The sequence below is a fragment of the Dasypus novemcinctus genome, chromosome 7 (genome assembly GCF_030445035.2).
Source record: "Dasypus novemcinctus isolate mDasNov1 chromosome 7, mDasNov1.1.hap2, whole genome shotgun sequence".
NCBI lineage: Eukaryota > Metazoa > Chordata > Mammalia > Cingulata > Dasypodidae > Dasypus > Dasypus novemcinctus.
This window is the reverse complement of record NC_080679.1, coordinates 109,914,452-109,934,085: the sequence shown is the minus strand read 5'-3', so window position 1 is coordinate 109,934,085 and position 19,634 is coordinate 109,914,452. Positions and strand designations below refer to the sequence as shown.

General features: G+C 35.1%; 1 pseudogene; it reads left to right on the top strand.

Annotated features, from left to right (window-relative positions):
• Nucleotides 1-15,046: 15,046 nt before the first annotated feature.
• On the top strand, nucleotides 15,047-16,982 carry LOC101410761 (RNA-binding protein EWS pseudogene; annotated as a pseudogene).
• Nucleotides 16,983-19,634: the final 2,652 nt, after the last annotated feature.

Here is a 19,634-nt window from a genome sequence, read left to right as displayed (position 1 = left end):
AAGCTCCATTTCCCAGAAACAGGGGAGGAGGAAATGGTTGACTGCCAGTTTCAGCTGCTGATTGGTAGATTCTTGGCTGGCTAAGAGATAACCCTGGGAACAGCTGGGGTGTGAACCAGCCCAAGTCAGAAAAAGGCCAGTAGCCACCATTCTTACTCTGCCCCCAGCCTGAGGGGAAGCTGGGCTGACTGAAACTCTCTGTGTAAGTATGGGCAGGAACCAGTTTCTTTCATGCAGATCAGCCTGCAGCCTGCCTAGGCTTCAGCCCCTCCTCTGGTGGGGAGGAGGTTGCGGAGCCCTGCACCAACCTATACAAGTAAGTGCAGGGAAATTTGGCTGGCATAAACTGAAAATCAGAAGTCTACCAGGGCAACTGCCGTCATATTAGGACCCACACTGCATAGATTGCTGCCCACACCTGCAGCTCCATCCCCACCCCAGGTAGGGGAGAAGGGAATGTGAAGCTTCATCAGTCTCTCTGGGAAACTTCAGTCTAAGCCTGCACATGGATTATTCCACATAGCTGTGACTTTGTCCCTACCCCTGACAAAGGAAAAAGTTGGAAGAAGCATCATTGGTCCCTGGTGCAATGAGGGCAGCTTGAGCCTCCACAGCTTATAGCACCAACCACATGCTTGGCTCCTACTGCATAAACAGCAAGGAAGAAATGATAGAAAGCCCCTAAATTAGAAAGAAAAACTGCTCCCAGAAAAAATACTCTAGTAAGCAAAATGTCAAGACACCAACCAAAGATTACAATCCACACCAAGAAACAGGAAGCTATGGCCCAGTTAAAGGAACAAGATTAGCCTCCAGATGACATAAAGGAGTTGAGACAACTAATTATAGATGTTCAAACAAATCTCCTTAATAAATTCAATGAGATGGCTAAAGAGATTAAGGATATTAAGAAGACACTGGATGAGCACAAAGAATTTGAAAGCATGCATAGAAAAAGAGAAGATCTTATGGTAATGAAAGGTGCAATCAATGAAATTAAAAGAACATTGAAATCATATAATAGCAGATTTGACGAGGCAGAAGAAAGAATTGGTGAGTTGAAGAAATGGTCTCTGAAAGTGAACATACAAAAGAAAAAATGAAGAAAAGAATAGAAAAAATTGAACAAGGTTTCAGGGAACTAAATGACAGCAAAAGACATGCAAACATACATGTCATGGGTGTCCCAGAAGGAAAAAAAGAAGGGAAAAGGGGCAGAAGGAATATTTGAAGAAATAATGGTAGAAAATTTTCCAACCCTGTTGAAGGACATAGAAATTCAATTCCAAGAAGCATGACATACTCCCATCTGAAAAAATCTAAATAGACCAACTCTAAGGTATATACTCATCAGAATGTCAAAGGCCAAAGACAAAGAGAGAATTCTGAAAGCAGCAAGAGAAAAGCAATGCATAACATATAAGGGATACCCAATAAGATTAAGTTCTGATTTCTCAACAGAAACCATGCAGTCAAGAAGACAATGGTGTGATATATTTAAGATACTACAAGAGAAAAACTTCCAGCCAAGAATCATATCCAGCAAGACTGCCTTTCAAAAATGAGGGCAAAATTAGAGTGTTCACAGATAAACAGAAACTGAGAGAATTTCTAAGCAAGGGACTAGAATTTCAGGAAATACTAAAAAGTATGCTAGAGCATGAAAAGATGACAGGAGAGAAGGGCCTGGAAGAGAGTCTATAAATGAAGATTATATCAATAAAAGTAACTGAAAGTGTCAAAAAAGTGGTGAAAATAAAATATGACAAATGAAACTCAAGTACTCAGGAAAAAACTTAACCAATGATGTAAAGCACTTGTACTCAGAAAAGTGCAATTCAATGTTAAAACAAATTTTTAAAGAGCCCTAAATAACTGGAAGAACATTTCATGCTCATGGATTGGAAGACTAAACATCATTAAGACATCAATTCTTCTCAAATTGATATGCCATTTAATGCAATCCTGATAAAAATTTCACCAGCATTAAAGAAAAAATTGAAAACATGATCATTAAATTTATTTGGAAGGGTAAGGAGTCCTGAATAGCTAGAAACATCATAAAAAGGAAAAGTGAACCCTTATCTCCAGACTTGAAATCATAATACCTACCTAGAGTGGTAAAAACAACATGGTACTGGCCTAAAGACAGACACAATAGACCAATGGAACCAAATTTATGGTTCAGAAACAGACCCTCACAGGTATGGTCAAGTGATTTTTGACTAGCCTGTCAAAGTCACACAGCTCGGGCAGAACAATTCATTCAACAAATGGTGCTGAAAGAATTGGACATCCAGAGCTGAAAGAAGGAAAGAGGACCCCTATCTCACACCTTATCCAAAAACTAACTCAAAATGGATTAAAAAAAAAAAAAACTAAAAATAAAAGCAAGAACCATAAAATTTCTAGAAGAAATTACTGGAAAATATCTTCAAGCCCTGGTGGTAGGTGGTAGATTCTTAAAGGAGATAAGAGATGGACTGAGTGGACTACTGAAGTTTAATGTATGTAGAAGTTTTAATTAGCTTTCCTGTAAAATTGTGGAAATGTATAGTGTGGATGGTTACACACAGTGAGTAACAGCTAGTTTTTAAATGGGAATGTGACTGAAAATGGTAGTCTAGGTATGTAAATGCCAATTGATAGAATGCTTGAGAATAATCTAGGAACTGGACAGCAAAGTAAACCAAGAGGTGGGTGAGAATTGTGGTTGATGGTACAGATGCAAGAGTGTCCATTGTGAGCTAGAACAAATGTATATCACCACTGCAGGGTATTGGGAATTTGGAGACGCATGGGAAAAATACAGCTGGAGTAATGTATGGACTGTGGTTAGTAGTAATAATATAATATCCTCACATCTATGCAAAAGATATACTGTTTTGATACTGAGCCAAATGTACACTATGGACATGGCAATAATCAGATGATATTATTTTATATGTAACAAATGACACACCACATTGTGGTTTGTTGATGGAGGGGTGTTGTCTGGGAATTCTGCACATGTGCATGATCATTTTATAAGTTTACAACTTCTTTCATGAAAAAATATATTTAAAAAATAATAATAGGGTGGGTTGAGGGAAACCACACCAAATGTAAGATAAGGACTATGATTAGTAGTAAGATTTTGACAGTGTTCTTTCATAGTTTGTAACAAACTTCTCATGACAATGCAAGGTGTTGATGGAGGGTTGATGCATGGGACCCCTGTATGATGTTATGCATGTTTGCTTTGTAAGTTCACAACTTTTACTATACACTTAATTTTTTATGTATGTTCATATATAAATGATATGAAGATAATAATAATTGGATTGGTTAGGAGAAGAGTACTTTGGTTAGTAGTAATATTTTGACAATGCTCTTTAATCATTAGTTAAAAAGTTTTAAAAACAATGCAAGTTATTGATGGTAGGGTGAGATGTTATATATGTTTGTTTGATGTTATATATGTTTGTTTTGTAAGTTTTCAACTATTATGCATTTATTATTTATATATGTTTATGTATGAGTGATATATTTCAATAAATTAAAAAAAGGAAAAAAGAAAAACACAATGGCATAAGTATTTGCAAAATCATTTTATTTTAGGATTAAATATATTTACTATTATGATATAAATTAATATATTTGGAAATAAAACAGTCAAAGAAGGAAATAATGAATTATTATGAGAGATCTGGAGAAAACAAAGTCGCAAATCTGATATCGTTAGAGTCAGGTTTATAAGGAAAGTTAATGCCTGTTTCAATGCTCTTTCAAATTTTTAGCACAATTAGGTAAGGCAGTGCTTGGATACTTGTGAGGTTCACTTAAATTAATTGAACAAAACTTCTTACAATGTGAAATTTCTAAGACACTTACTTAAAATCTTGCGTAAAGGCTAGTTAGCTTAGAATGCTTTAAAAAAACAAAGAAAGGAAAGGGTCACAGAAAGGCATCTTCCACAAGACATCAAAAATAGCTCAAAGACCTGAAAAACTTTTCCCTGTGACTGAAGTTTGTCTGTGGTGTTAAAAATGAAGACTTGCCAAACAGATGGAGCTCTTAACCATTTTTAAAAGCAGCAAAACCCAGAACAAAACTAGGAATTAAAAAAAAACACAACATATCAAACTTGACTTTCTGATTAAATGTTACAGCGCAATCATTTATAAATGAAAACACAAAGAACGGGGGGGGGGGGGGGTGGGTGGGCATTAAAGGTCCACCTACCCCTTAGTTTTATGGAATATGTATTTGGTTAGTTGGTTGTTTATTTCGCTTTTTTAAAATAAAAATATAGATTAAGAGTAGAGTGTTGTCCAAATCAATTGGAAGTTTTTATTCATTAATAACCCATTCCTAGCAAACAGGAAATTAGGCAAACTTGTCTACAGATGAGAATATTCTAGCTTACACTGCTATCACTAAAACCATATACTTTTTATAATAAATAAATAAATGAAGCCAATTAAAGTCAATGAAAGTCTCAAGACATTGGTGCCAGAAGTCAAAATTCCTTGAGAAAATTACATTAGTAAATACTGGATTTCACTTCTTAAAAGTAGAACTTCAGCACAGCTTTCTTCTTAAAACAGCATCTTTACGCACATTTTTAATAGGAAAATCATAGTCCCACTCAAGAAAGCTGAACTAGAATGGTTTGTTACTTCTAATATATCATTTCCTGTAATCTATCAAAAGATATCACTGTTAAGAACTAGTTTTGGCAAACCTAAGTTACAATGCAAGGGAGACTTCAACCCAGCGGCTCCTGAATCTTCTTACTGAAGTTTATACATTTACCTTCTTCCACTTACCATCGAAAAACATAAAATGTAAGCATGTGTTGGAAAGGAATAGACATGAAACATTTATTATTCATTTCATTAGGCTATATGATTATAAGAGTATAATAAAGTACAGCTGGTGTTTTAATTTTACTTATGTTGATAGAATATGAACAGTAATTTCATGGTTTTATTTATACTACCCATAAGAAGGGTAACTATATAAGTATGTATTTGGAAATCAAGTTTGCAACTACTTCAGCAAGAGTGATATGGATGACATATTTAAAGAATGACATGTGGGTTAAATACAACTTAAAATCTAGTTTTGATATATCATAGGCCAACATTTTAAACATACCTATCTCAAAAGACAAAATGATTGGGAAGCAGACTTGGCCCAATGGTTAGGGCAACCACCTACCACATGGGAGGTCTGCAGTTCAAACCCCGGGCCTCCTTGACCCGTGTGGAGCTGGCCCATGCGCAGTGCTGATGTGCGCAAGGAGTGCCCTGTCAAGCAGGGGTGTCCCCCGCATAGGGAAGCCCCACATGCAAGGAGTGTGCCCCGTAAGGAGAGCCGCCCAGCGGGCAAGCAAGTGCAGCCTGCCCAGGAATGGCGCCGCACACACGGAAAGCTGACACAAGATGATGCAACAAAAAGAAACACAGATTCCCGGTGCCACTGACAACAACAGAAGCAGACAAAGAAGAACACATAGCAAATAGACACAGAGAACAGACAACTGGGGGGGGGGAGGGGAGAGAAATAAATAAAATAAATCTTAAAAAAAAAAAAAAGCCTCAAAGATTAACCCAGTACAAGGAAAGGATGTTCCAAGGAATAGAAGATGGGTGGTTAAGTCTAGTATCCTTACAAAAATGACAGTGAAAGACTTCCTGGGCAAAAACAAAAACAAAAACAGTTTTGCTAGCAAGGAGAATCCTTATCTATAAATTGCTTTAAGCAAGCCATACCTGGCTGTTGGTTTTAAACATGTCAGGAATTATTTGCTTCCCTGGAAAATGTCATAAAAGTTACATTACTATCAATAAATAAAATGCAGGTGCTTCACGACCTAAGTGGATCATTCTGTGTAAATGACTGCACACCTCACTTAGAAACCTTCTCGTTAACCTGGTCCAGAACCAACACATGAAAAACAAAGGGCTGGGTAAGAACAAGGGAAACTTAAACCTGAGGAGCAATCAGAGGTCCTGAACTTCCCTCTACTTCTCCTGCTCCTCACTAGTATATGAAACCTTGAAAATAGTGAAGCTTGATGCTGAGTCACATGAGTCTGATTTGAAAAACTTTGATGTTTACAAGGTTGTCAAGTACCATATGGCAATTGGCCTTTTTAAGTAGAATGCAGTGTTAGAATCTTCAGAAAGTTCATGTAACAAGTAATTAATTGATAAACACCACATCTAAGTAACCCAAAAAAATCCCTTATGATATTAGTAGAAATTAATATTTAGCCATATGAAAATAATTTTGTCAATCATTCTTGAGAACTGAAAATAGGTATCTGACTCTTTGGATTATTTGGGGACTGCTATATTTGACCATTGCAGATTGTGCCTTAGAATATTATGCACTGAAAATCACTTTTCTAGTTAGTCTTGAGCCCTCAACTATTATATAATTTTGCCAAAATTATATAATATAGTTGGAGGACAAAAATCATGACACTAAAATTCTGATACTGAAAAGATTTAAATTTCCCCCAAGAAACATATGAAATAGAGGAGAGTTAGGTTTGTGACTATGGGCACATGATACAGAAAGAGTCACTTGTAGCAATGATTCCAATTTTTATTTTTCAAATTAGCCTTATATTATTAGAGGTTTAGTAAAGGAAACATAAGTGATCCAAGTATTTTAAGCAGTAAGAGATACCAGATATTAGGGCTGATGAAATAATGAGAAGGGCTAAGAAAGTGGTATTCAGAGAGATACTGATTAATCATCAGGTAACGGCATCACAACTGCAGGCATTTCGGAGGCCAGGAAACAGCTGCTGCCCATTGGTTGGGAAGATACTAGAAATTGTAGTTAATGTTATGGCTGTCTCACTGCCTAGATGTGTAGATAATGGAACAGCTGTTTTCAGACAGTGCAAAAATTCCTTTCTTTTGGAGTCTAAATCCAGTCTCCACTGAGGGCAGAAGAATGTCTTTTATATTCCCTGTTTTTCAAACCTCCTATCAGTGCATGTCGTTGGCTTAATCTAAATCTGATCCTGAGCCCTGATGACTATGGAATCTGGGAAATGTCGAATCATTTTAGACTTCAAATTTTTGGGGAGAATATAAAAGTAGATGGCAATGGATGCTGATTGCCAGTAGAGATTGTCCAATTCAGTGCATGTCTTAACTGATTAAATATTTGTGATCAGTGTGGTTGTGTTACCTAGATGTTTTGAAGGGAGATACTTAGTATTTAAGAGTTCAGTCTCTGGCCTGAAAGCCTTCAAATTGTCCACCAATTAATTAATGTGGGAGCTCAGGTGCATCAATCTGTTCTTTTCAAAATAATCTCAGTGAGCATTTAAAATTATATATTTCATTTTTCATGTAAGGAACTGTGCTCTATCTCCGTAGTACCTAGGTCATTACTATGTTCACAAGATTAATATTAGATACAAAAACCTATCATAAAGCTCAGTATATAATAATTCCCTAATGAATGTAGGTATACTCTCTTTCTCTCTCTCTCTCTCTCTATGTATGTTTATGTATGTGTGTATACACACATACATACATATCTGGGAATCAAGACTATGGTAGGACTATTCATAATATATCTTTCCATAATTTCTGTTCATATTGTTCATTAAAAGGCACTTTTGATTTTGCCTATGTATTTTTCATTTATAAAATGAACAATCAAAATTATATTTAAGCTGAGTGATTTTAAACAGCCTAATGTGGCTTATTAATATGTTAAAGTCCATATTCTGAAATTGATCCACTTGCAAATAAACTACGGCTGCCTCAAAATGACTGATATCACCAAATTAAATTAGAGGGAAGCTTAATTGTAGGATTTGAAAATCATTGAAGTTAATAGCAAAATCCTTTTACTGGAGTCGCAAGTAGTTATCTCTGAAATATTTTAATCCTGTTAATCAAAGTAGAGTAGATTTTAGAATTATATCTATAGTTTTAAATATGTGTGTTTATTCCACTGGACCAGAGGGATTCAGGAGAGAGCTTTGGGAGCTATAAATGTAATTTAATAGAAATTTTAACAGAAATTTTTATTTAATCATAATAATAATAATGGTTGAAATGTGGAAGAAATATTTACCATCTAATATGTTTTATATATATGTTGATAGATAGGACAGTGTATATAGAATTGATATATAGATTAGATAGATATAATACATATAATTATACACATTAAAGTGATGTTTCCATGTGCAAAAAAAATCGTAAAAATAAAAAATATTGCTATATTTGATAATAGAACACATCTGCTTTATTATTATTTTATTCATACAGCACATTGTTTTCTTGAAAAATATGTCTTTAATCAACTTGTATAGTAATAAAATTCTGTCAAATATATTCATCTTAAATATTTAGCTCATAAGATTTTAATATTTACTTCAAAATTTCATGGAAACGGTAAAACAAATCTGTATATTGACATCTGCATTTAGATTTAATAGTAGGTTTTAAGTTTTATACCATTCTTTTACAGCCATTTTTACTACAAATAATATTGATTAATTTTCAATATTGAATTCCTTCAAAATATAGTTGTGATTGAAATGTACATTTTAAAATAAAAGCCAGTGAGAAGCAGTGAGTCTAAAATAGGAACATAGGAATAAAGGGATTTTCAGCTTGATTCCTGATTTAACATGAATGTGTCTTTTTGACATAAAAGTCCCCTAAGCATATAAGTGCATGGCATAAAACACTGCCTTTTGTGAAATGAAAAATTTAGTAGATAAGTAATCATGACAATTGTTTTAGAACAGATATTCATTTTTAATGCGTAATTTGAATGAAACTACCAAATTATAGAAATAACACATGAAATATTTGGCTTATGGGCATTTGGGGAAAACTAAAGGAGAGCAATGAACATAAAACTTCCAGAGGAGATCATTTCAAAGGCTTTTCTCTTATTTTACAGAATTTCTTCTTATTCCAATTCTCCTTATTTTCTGATGGAAAACTAAAAAGAAGGGAGCAGGAAATTAGCCGTGAGACAATGACCATAGTATTATTGATCTGTTCAGAGATAAAGGTGAGAACTGAGTCAGATAGTTTGGGTGGGTATTGAGGACAGCAAGAAGCTATAGAAATAATATAAAACTACTGAAATAACAAAGAGTTGTTTTATTTCTCCTGCATAAATATTTTTTGTTGGTGATGTTTTTTGTTTCACTTTTTGTATTTTTAAATTATGATTTTTGTGTAGTTACTTCTCTCTCTCAAGAACTGGAACATGAAAATGTTAGAAGTGGTGGCAAAAAATTATTTTGCACTTGTTAGACCATCATTCCCAGAAACTTTAATGTGTATTTTCTACAAGCAAGATCATTCTCCTACATAACCACAGTACAACTATCAAAGCTAGAAAGTTGATATTAGTCCATTACTATCATCTAATTATCAGATTCTATTCAGGTTTTACCAATTGATCAAATAATGTCTTTCACTACAAAAGGATTCAATTCAGAATTACATGATACATTTAGTTGCCATGTCTCTCCAGTCTCTGTTAGTCTGGAACAGTTCCTTAAATTTCATGAGCTTGACATTTTGAAGATTATAGGTCATTTCTGTAGAATATTTCCTAGGTTGAGTTTTTCCAATGTTGCCATATGACTAGATTCAGGACATGCATCTTTGGCAGGAATACCAGAGAAGGGATGATGTGTTCTTCTACTTTCAGATGTCATACTATTTCCTTTTGCGCCATTACAGATAATGTTTAATCATTTGTTTAAGATAGTGTCTTCCAACCTTCTTTACTATAAGGTTACTCTTTTCTCCATTGTAATGAATGTGGATTTTTTGAGGAGGTACTCTGAAACTATGTAAATATCCCATTCATCATCAAAAATTCAAATTATTCATTTATTTTTTTAATCTCTGTAGTCTAATGTTTTCATATTTTATTCACTGGATTATAATGTTTTGCTATCATTATCTTTTTAATCCTCAAATTATTCCAGATTTGACCAGTGTGAGCTCATTTACGCTGCTTCTGCATTTTTTTTGTAGTATTTTGTCATTGTTTGAGCATTTTCTTGCCCAATGCCATAACTAGATGTCCCAGTTCTGAAATCAGCCATTTCTCCATTGTATCTTTGTACATTTAATGGGAAATGGTATGTAGAAATCAATATCTGATTACTAGGTGGGCTCATTGCTATTTGGCTCTCATTGTCACAAGACTCAGTGAAAAGAGTTTGGAAATACATGTTTGTACACATACACACATAAATATTCATTTCCTTACCTATCATTCTGTCTACCTATCTATCTGTCCATGCCTCTATTGAGAAGCCATGAATTCACACAAATGTCCGAAATTCTAATTCAGCCAAAATCTCTGACATCCAAAGCCACCTTATGAATTACTTAAATACAGCTATATAAGTTTATCCCCAAAGTCCTCTGTGTTCTAACCATATTGAACTACTTGCAGTTTGTCAATTGTGCTCTAAAATTTGTTGCCTGCTTGTGTTTTGCCTAGTCTTTCTGTTTCACCTCTTCTGTTTTAAGTCTACTCATTTTCAAATACCCATTTTATATTTCATAAAGGGATTCCTATTTCCCCCAAGTGATGTAACTATTCTGTTAAAATTTCATTGAATTGTTTTCCTTAGTATAGCTCATGTGATAATTTTCATATGCTGCTTATGTGTTTTAATATCTCATTTCTCCTTGACATTTGGAATTCTTATTCACCTGTGTATTCGCATGTGATAGGTGCTTAGCACTGCCTAAAAAGTCCCTCACTAGAAGTAAGTTTAATAGTACACACAATTAGAAATGATAATGCTTTACAATTGATAAAAAGTGGGAGAGAAATGAAACTTGGGAAAAACTTTTCTCCCAGAGCAGGACTAATGTTTAAGTACTTGACACTTCAGAATTGAGTCACTACACTGCTGGACCTAAACCAAGGAATCAGTTAAGCAAATCTTTAACCTTGCCACACTCATTTAGAGATATCATTTGCCAAGTTGAAAACTTCCCCAGGTCACTGGTTTCAGATATGATGATGACCTGAGAGCTCTAGTAGGCATGTAATAGAATCCTCAGCAGAATACCATTCCCAAAGGTTTTTGTTGCTTTTTTGTTTACTATTTTTTATTGAGTCCTACTTTCATGGAAAAATCTGTTATTTGTTTCCCATCAAGTAATGCCTTAAAACGTGTAAGAATGTAATTCAAACTTCTTTACAAAAGAAATTTTTCAGACAAAATTCTTTTTTCTGTAACAGAAAGATAGTAATCTGTATGCACTCTGACTAGTGAAAAAAGAAGACTGGAAAAGTGCTTAACGATGATGCACATTAATGATAGTTTCCTGGATTTATTAGAGGACTCATAAATGTCAGGGCATTTTATCAAATTGGGTAAAGAATATAAAACTTGAATTTCTCAATTCTTCTAACCAATGGAAATGCAAAGGCATTAAGAATTAATAATCTTGGTTCCTTATGTCATTTGATTTCAAAACATTGAATTTCCTCTGGCAAATAAGGTGTTGTGCCATATAATAATCTTTTAAACATCACCATAGCATTACTTTGATAAAATATTCTCTGAAAATAAAAGTTTATACTTCGATCTCAAGTTTCAACAGCAGTATATAAAAATTCTCTTGGAAAGAAATACAGAGAAGATTTTATGTTCAATTTAGTCAAAGGTCTTTCAAATCATTTCTCTTACTAATTATTTCACTTAGTTTTGTTTTTGTAGAAATCTCCAGAGAAAAGTGTATCAAAAGACATAAATGATTTTTCTACAGAACATTTACAAAGAAATGCATGTAGTGATGGATGATGATCCTCTAAGCTCACAGTATGAAAATAATTAAAAATGAAACAGGAGAGGCAGCTATCTTTCATGAATGTAATCCATAAAGATTATAACTAAATAAGAATATTAAATGACAAGAATCTGTGAAACTTGGGCAACATTTCAAATCTGAAACTCTTCTCTTATTAACAAGAAGTAAATTTAATCACAAATCTGTAATAAGGTAAAGAATTCATTTTACAAATGTGCCTGGAAATATTGTTTAAATGCAGTTTCTCAGACTCATATATAGCTAAAGAGAGAGCTGTAGACTTCAGGGAAGGAAAAAAGAATAAAATGGATATGACAGTTTGAAGTTCTTCTATGAATTCCAAAAAGAGAAAGATTATGCTTTTGAACTAATCTATTTCTGTGGGTATGAGAATCTTTTGATTGGACTAAATCAGTGAGGTATATCTCAGGTTGAGTCTCTGGGTCTGATATAAACAGTAATACAGAGATAGACACGTACCCACAGGAAAAGGGAGCTCTGAATATAAGAGAAAGGAAGAGAGAAAGGGCTGCAGGTTTGTCTACAGCTTCAGAAAGGCAGAGAAGCCCCAAGACACTGAGAGAGGATGCCCAGAAATAGACAAGCCCTATGCCTGGTTGCCCAGCTGAGTTCTGGGAGATGGTAGATTCTGAAGGGGAAGGCAGGGACCTAAGCAGAGATCAACGGCCATCTTGCTTCACCACAAGACAGATGACTTTGGTGAGACAGCATCTCTGATGGTGCCTTGATCTGGATATTTCATGGCCTAGAAACTATAAGCTTTTATCCTTAATAAATCCCCTTTATAAAAGCCAATCGATTTCTGGTATTTTGCTTTGGCAGCCCTTTGGCAAACTAAAACAATGGACATGACCCCAAGTAGAATTAGAATGAACTTTACTAGTTTACAGAATCATTTTTTTTTAATTGAGAGAAAAATGACATCACATTTTTAAGTGTTTCTCACCATTAATTGGCATCAGAACAATTTTGGCAGTTGTACTCTATTTTGTTCACTTATTTTTTTCAAGTCTATGTACATTAGAATTTCAACTAGAGTATGAATTATAGGCAAATACCATATTGTATTATTTCCTCAAAAGTAGTTACTGCAATAATTAAAAAATAAAATAAAAATAAAGTAAATATAAAAAGAAGAGTAGTTACTGCAGTAGTTGATGATTACTTAGTAGACATTTAAAAATTATCTTTGGCAGTCATTCAAATCCTGCTAGGAATTTTCCTGGCCTCTTTGTACCTGTTACTATGAAAATACATTTTGCCTAGTTCTGTATTTAGTAAAAAAAAAGGGCTTAACCAACTAGAGTAACTTAATCACTGCTTTATTGTTTTAGGATAGAATGCTTCCAAGATATATTTCTCTTCAACTAAATGAAAAGCTAAGAAAGACATTTGAGGATATAACTTTATAGTTTTAAGGGAGAAAATAAAAATTGTGTGCTGAAACTTCTGTCTCCCCCAAAACACTCAGGTATAAAAACAGAAACACAGACCCAGACATCAAAAAACTATGAAAGCTTACTTTATAGGAATTTGAATTTTAAAATTAAATATGAGAAATAACTATATTATCTCCCTACTGCAACAAATCCCTACCTAGAAAGGAAAACCAATAATTAAGTAAAATTATATTCATTCTTGGGGAAAAAAAGATGTGAGAACTCTCAGAAAGACAGAAGATGAGACCACAAGGTTGACCAAGGTTGACCATTGGAAACTAAAATAATAGCATTGTTTGATGAAAATGGGGAAAAAATAAACGGGAACATAAGATTTTTTTTTCTTGGTTGAGTGATGATATAGATAGTAATTGCCTTTAGATGGTTTTAACTAGGTGGGTAAAATATAATATCACTATAGCAATATAACATATTCCATAGTGGCTTGAATAACATCCCTCCAAAATTCATGTATATCTAGGACATCAAAATGCCACCTTATTTGGAAATCAATTCTCTGAGGATGTAATCAGTTTAGGGTCCTGAGATGAAATCATCCTGGATATATAGTGAACCCTAAGTTCAAATGACGGGTGTCCTTATAAGGAGAGGAGAGGACACAGAGAGACACAGAGAGAAGATGACTTAATGAAGGCAGAGGTAGATAAAGATTGGAGATGTGCTGCCACTAGCCAAGGAATACCAAGGTGAGCCAGCAACCCACAGAAACTAGGAGAAAAGCAGGAGGTCATTTCTCCCTTCGAGCCCCTACAAAGACCCAACCTTGCTGACACTTGGAATCAGACTTCTAGTCTCCAGAAATGTAAGATTACATTTCCATTGGTTTAACTTACCAAGTTTGTGGTAATTTGTTATGGCAGCTCTAAGAAATTACTACATATATCTTAGAGATCAGAAGAAGGGAGAAATAGAACATGCATGTATAAAGTAATATCAGAGAAAGGCAAAGGAAAACACAATGATGAAATCCATAATAAGTCTATATTATAGAACAGACCTAGAATAACAATTAAGGTGGATGGGGTTGAGAGAGTTGAGACTTTGGACATTTTTCTTTTTTTTTTTGAAATGATATATCTGATTTATAGAGTCAGACTAAAAACAAAACTCATTCAGTCACTCAACAAATAATTATGAATAATCTCTTATGTTTTAGGTCCTGTAGTAGGCTCTGGTGATATAGATGTGAACAAGTTACTATTTTTGTCCTCATGAGGCACATAATGAAACACACACTCACTTTTTATATAGAGATGCACATGTAGTTGTGCATTTGGATTAGATATCTATATATTAGATATTAGACTAGAATAACATGTTATTTATTATCAGGACATAGGGAGAAAGTTACATGCAAATAAATGGGAAAAGACACATCAGGCAAATAAAAAACAGAAAACAATGTACAAATATTAACATCAGAAAAAACAAAATTTATAGAGAAATAATGAAGAGATATGAAGAAGGATATTTTGTGCTAGTAAATTAAACAACTCATCAAAAAGTTAGAAGAGAATGGATCTTTATGTAGATACTATTTTTTTACACTAAAATTACATTAACCTTGTTTACATTAAAATTATAGTAAAATCTTTAACAATGTATTTAGAAAACACAAATTAAACAAAAATTAAAATACAGAATATTATATATTATATACTATATTATATACAACAGGCAATAAAATACTATATTTCTTACAATGTGTAAAATATACAACACAGAGAAAAAATGGCATCCAGGGATTATAGTACCTTCAGCTAAGCTTCAGCCCAGCAGCCTACTCAAAGATATGCACAGACCTCCCAGGCATATGGTTAGCCTGGGATAAGTGATAGAACCTATGAACAGCTCACTGATGTCAACTGTGCCCAGGCTCAGATCACTGTTATCTATAGTTTGACGGCCTGTGCATAAGAATATGGACAGCCTCCTATTGGTTATACTACTCTGCCCTCAGGCTTATAGCCAGCCTGTCCAGGGGTATGGCACTGGTACTAATGATACCACCACTGCTGCAGTCACCATCACCCAGGCCTCCTATGCAGCGCAGTCTGCATACAGCACTCAGCCTGCTTTCCCAACCTATGGGCAACAGCCAGTAGCCACCACACCTGCAAGTCTGCAGGACGGTGGTAAACCTGCTGAGGCTAGTCAGTCTCAGTCTAGCATAGGGAGTTACAACTAGCACAGACTAGGATATGGACAGAATAACTACAGTTATCCTCAAGTAGCTGGGAGCTACTCCATGTAGCCAGTCAATGTTCCTCCATCCTATGCTCTTACCAGCTATTTCTCCACAGCTAATGAGTTATGATTAGAGTAGTGACTCTCGGAACAGCTATGGGCAGCCAAGAAGCTATGGACAGCAGAGTGGCGATGGTCAACAGAACAGCTATGGGCTTTAGCCTTCCAGTATCCCCTCAGACTGGATTCTACAGGCAGGCTCCAAGTCAATATAGCCAACTGAGCAGCAGCTACAGGGAACAGAGTTCATTCTGACAGGACTACTCCAGTAGCATGGATGTTTATTGGTAGAATTAGAGAATTTTCAGACCAGGAGAGAAACAGAACATAAGTGATCCTGATAAGCAGGGTAGGGGAATAGGAGAATTTGATCAAGGAGGCATGAGCAGAGGTGGGTGGAGAGGAGGACGCGGTGGAATGGACAGCCCCTGGAGAGAGACATGGCTTCACAAGATTGGTGGGCTCATGGATGAAGGAAAAGATCTTGATCTAGATCTACCAAAGACCCAGATGAAGACTCTGACAACATGTCAACTTGTGTGCAGAGATTAAATGATGACGTGACTCTAGATGAACTGGCAGACTTCTTTAAGCAGTGTAGGGTTGTGAAGATGAATGAGAGAATTGGGCAACCCATGATTCACATGTACCTGGACAAGGAAACAGGAAAACCCAAAGGCAATGCCACAGTGTCATATGAAGACCTGGGGACTGCCAAGGCTGCCATGGAGTGGTTTGAGATTTTCAAGAGAGTAAACAAAGTCTCTCTCACACAGAAGTAGTCTCCAATGAACAGCATGCAACCCAGGAGGGCAGAAGGATGCCACCCCAACTCCGTGGAGTTCCAGGTACCCAAGATGTCCGAGAAGACCTGTGGGTCTCATGGGAGGCAGTGGAGGAGAGAGAGAAGGCTTCCCCCAAGACAGCCCCAGTGTTTCCAAGGGAACCCACCTGGTGGAGGAAATGTCCAAAACTGAGCTGGAGAATGACAGTGCCCCAATCCAGGATGTGGAAACCAGAACTTCACCTGGAGAACAGAATATAACCAGCATAAGGCCCCTATGCCTGAAGGCTACCTCCTGCCACCCTTTCTATCCCTGGGTGGTGACAGTGATAGAGACAGCCATGGTGGCATGCCGGGAGGAAGAGGTAGTCTCATGGACAGCAGTTGTCCTGGTGGAATATTCAGAGGTGGCCATGGTGGAGACAGGGATGGCATCCATGGCAGCCAGGGCATGGACCGAGTTGGATTCTGTGGTAGAAGATGAGGTGGCCCTGGGGGACCTCCTGGACCTTTGATGGAACAGACGGGAAGAAGACAAGGCACCCATGGAGGACCTGGAAAATGGATAAAGGCAAGAACCATCAGGAACACAGAGACCAGCCCAATAGACACAGAGATCCAGCAGAGTTGCATTGACTACCGGATTTGTTTTTTAAACCAGAAAATGTTTTAAATTTATAATTCCTTATTTATAATGTTGAAAAATTATGATTTTTCCTTGTCTCTACTTTAATATTTTTCACCAAATCTGAAGAAACATTAAACCATATTAAGTGGTAGTGTGTGGAGTTTTTTGTTTTTTTTTTTTTTTCCTTTTCAAGCTTGTTGCTTAAAAGGAAAACCAAGGGAAACCTATTGTGAGCATGCTCAGTATCATTGTGAAAACCAGGAGGGCCTCTAACTGTAACAGTGTTCATGGTTGTGATGTAGTTGTTTTTCAGTAAAATTCCAAATGTTTATAAACAGTAATATATATATATATATATATACACACACACACAATATAATACTATTATTCTGTATTTTAATCACAAACACATGCATACTTGTGTTTATATTTTTAAACACATTGCACCATGCATGATCTTTTCAAACTTACTTGGAACAATCACAAAAATAAAAGTATAACTTTAAGAGGTTATAAAACATGACTTCCATGTAAATATAGAATAAGCATATGTTATAATTTATTTATCTCATAAGCATGGCAAAGCTGGCACACCTTATTTTATGCAAGGCAGATGTAAATGTAGTCATTGAAACAAAGAATTCTGGAATAAGATTGCTAAACTAGAGGAGTGAATGTGGCTCAAGCAGTTGAGTCCCTGCTTCCCACGGGTTTGATTCCTGGTGCCTCCTTAAAAACAAAAACAAACAAACAGCAACCTCACGGAGCTGATGTAGTTTAATGTGTAAGTGCTGGCTTCCCACATATGAGGTGCCAGGTTCAACCACCAGCCCCGGTACCTAAAAAAAAAAAAAAAGATTGCTAAACTAGATATAACATTGATTAATAAATGTTAATCAATGAAGGCAATAAAATCTAGTTTTGGAATCATCTTGTCTGTTCTGCCAAAAATCATTTGCATCTCTATAAATAAACTTTGGGTGGGTCTGTTAGACAATATTACAGAATGACTGTGAAATGATAGTCGTTTTCCCTGTTTTTAAGTTTGGATTTTCTTAAAAGAAAAAGTGAGCATATGCTAATCTATAATGAAATTTCAATAAAATCCAAAATCTTAATTGTTATGCATGCCATTTGGATTGATCACAGTGTAATAAAATAGAAAACAACAACAACCATCTAAATTCCAGGGAGTTTGCAAAGCACCCTTCTAAATAATTTAGAGTTTAATCAGAAATAAAGTAGACATTAAAAAAAAAAAATTTATTGGATAACAATGAGATGTGCCCATATATAAGCATGTGGAATGTAGTCAAAGCAGTGTTCAGAGATTAATTTATAGCCTTCAGTATGTTTATAGCAAAATTAAAGATTTGGCAGCAAAGAAGTATACTTTCTGCTTTAAGGAGCTATAAAAAGAACAAGGTACTCATAATGTGTTATAATGAGACAATTAATTATAAGCAACATCAGAAGTAATGCAACAAAAATAATGAATAAAAAACTTTTGTAAATATCACAAGGATAAAAACAGAGAGACACAAAAAATTTCAGGAATTCAATGTGAACTAAAATAGAGATACAGAGATTTACATTTTTAATTCTATATAAATAATATCAAAAAAAATTGATTAAAGGTTGCCCAGATACTATAATTTTGGTTGCTAATAATTCAAAAGTTCTCCTTTCTCCAAAGAATTTGTCTTAACACAATGAATGCCCCCCACATGGGAGATGCTCCTTAGGAGGCATCCCAGAGCCCAGAACTGACTGGTACTGGGGTTATAAAGTCTGTTCCACTGGTTTTGAGGTCGTACTAACTGTGAAACAATTAATTCTCCAGAGTCTGTGGAATCAGGTTAAAGCAATATTCTAGATGAAACCACATTCTTGCATAGCTCCTTTTCTTGCCTTATGCTGTATCTCTCACTCACTTTACTAAATTTCTCCCAGAGAATATCCATACAAATTATACATGTGAGTTTCTGTCCCAGGTACTACTTCTATGGAACATGACCTAAGACAGTTATTTCTAAGTAAGCAGGGGAGCAACATAAATAAGACAAGATAGAAACAAAGTTTTCTGAAGATACCTTGTTTAACAGATAGAAATTTTGTACCATGCGGTTATTTTACACAATTATAAAAATTAATTTTAAATTGCAATACCTGGAAAATAAAAATCAAAGTGAAACAAATGGGCTAATATTTGTATCCAGTTATTGGGCATAACCACACAGAAGAAACTAGTTCAAATGGCATTAAAACATTGTACATGTTTAGTGGAATATAGTCTAAGGATAAAAAGAACTGGAAAAAACAAGATAAAACTGTGTTCAGTAATTCCATAGTTGGAAACAGAATTAGCAATGCTCTTCTATGGCTATATTATGCACATTTTAGAATAAAGCAAATGCAAAATTATATTATCATTGGGAACCAGTAGTTTTGTATAGAAAAAATGTTACACTTGTAGAATTGATGTTGAGTGAAACCCTATACATCTGAATATGAAATTAGAAATAACCTTTTATCCATCAAAAAAAACACAGAATTATTAATCACCCTTATTGCCTATGCTTTGGTCTCTAATACCTTACTATTTTCTTTGGAAAATAGCCCACAAGCTTCTAGGGAAATGGCTGATTCCAAGCTTGGGG